Source organism: Somniosus microcephalus, unplaced genomic scaffold (genome assembly GCF_052327205.1).
Source record: "Somniosus microcephalus isolate GS21.2 unplaced genomic scaffold, FLI_Smic_1.0 unresolved_chr8, whole genome shotgun sequence".
Lineage (NCBI taxonomy): Eukaryota > Metazoa > Chordata > Chondrichthyes > Squaliformes > Somniosidae > Somniosus > Somniosus microcephalus.
This window is the reverse complement of record NW_028225186.1, coordinates 14,705,921-14,706,815: the sequence shown is the minus strand read 5'-3', so window position 1 is coordinate 14,706,815 and position 895 is coordinate 14,705,921. Positions and strand designations below refer to the sequence as shown.

The following is an 895-nucleotide window of genomic DNA, read 5'->3' as shown; positions in this document are numbered from 1 at the left end:
GGCTGCGTGGCCTAATGGATAAGGCGTCTGACTTCGGTGTAAATTCTAGATGCCATCAGAAGATTGCAGGTTCGAGTCCTGCCGTGGTCGTTTTACACACTTTTTAATTCATGTTCAACTTTAGAAAACCAAACCGCGTTTCCACTCTTTTCCTTCCAAACATTGCAGGGTTCTTTATTAAATGGAATTTTTACGTGCTGTCTTGTGTGTAAATTTCTCACTGATCTTTGCCAACAGTTTCAAACAAATCCACAATTTCTAATTGATGACAAATTAGTGTTTCCAATTGGAACAACAGCTTTGGGTTAATCAGTGTAATAACGTGCAGTGGAGAGAATTCTGATCAGTTTCGGGGCCAGTGATCTCCACAGTGAACCGATGAAATAAAGTAAAGAAATTGTAGTAGAATCGCTGTGAGCAGGGTTCGAATCTGCACGAAGAATTGGGTTTACAAGTTTAATGCCTTAACCACTCGGCCATCGCAGTTGCGCGAATGTGACGTTTCAACAGTGAAATGACCTGTGCAAACTATTAGACAACTGCCCTGCACAATGTAAATGGAAGGAAGTTGTGTGACAGCTGCACAGAGGCCTCGTTAGGCCACTGTGTACAGTTCTGCGCACTGCACCTTAGAAAGGATATATTGACCTTGGAGGGAGTGCGGTGCAGATTCACGAGTGTGTTACCAGGGCTCCAAGGGTTAGGCTTTGAGCAGAGATCACATAATCTAGGCTTGTATTCCCTGGAATATTGAAGATTAAGGGCAGAGATCACAGAAATGCAGAAATTTACGCCAGAGAAGGAGGCCATTCGGCCCATCGTGTCTTTGCCGCACGAAAAAGAGATATTTTGCCTAATCCCACTTTCCAGCTCTGGGTCTGTAGCCCTGTAGGTT

General features: G+C 44.1%; 1 non-coding gene across 1 annotated transcript; it reads left to right on the top strand.

Moving 5' to 3' along the window:
* trnar-ucg (transfer RNA arginine (anticodon UCG)) lies at positions 1-90 on the top strand. Its single transcript is given in 2 exon segments — positions 1-37; positions 55-90. It is a non-coding gene; the product is annotated as a tRNA-Arg (tRNA).
* Positions 91-895: the final 805 nt, after the last annotated feature.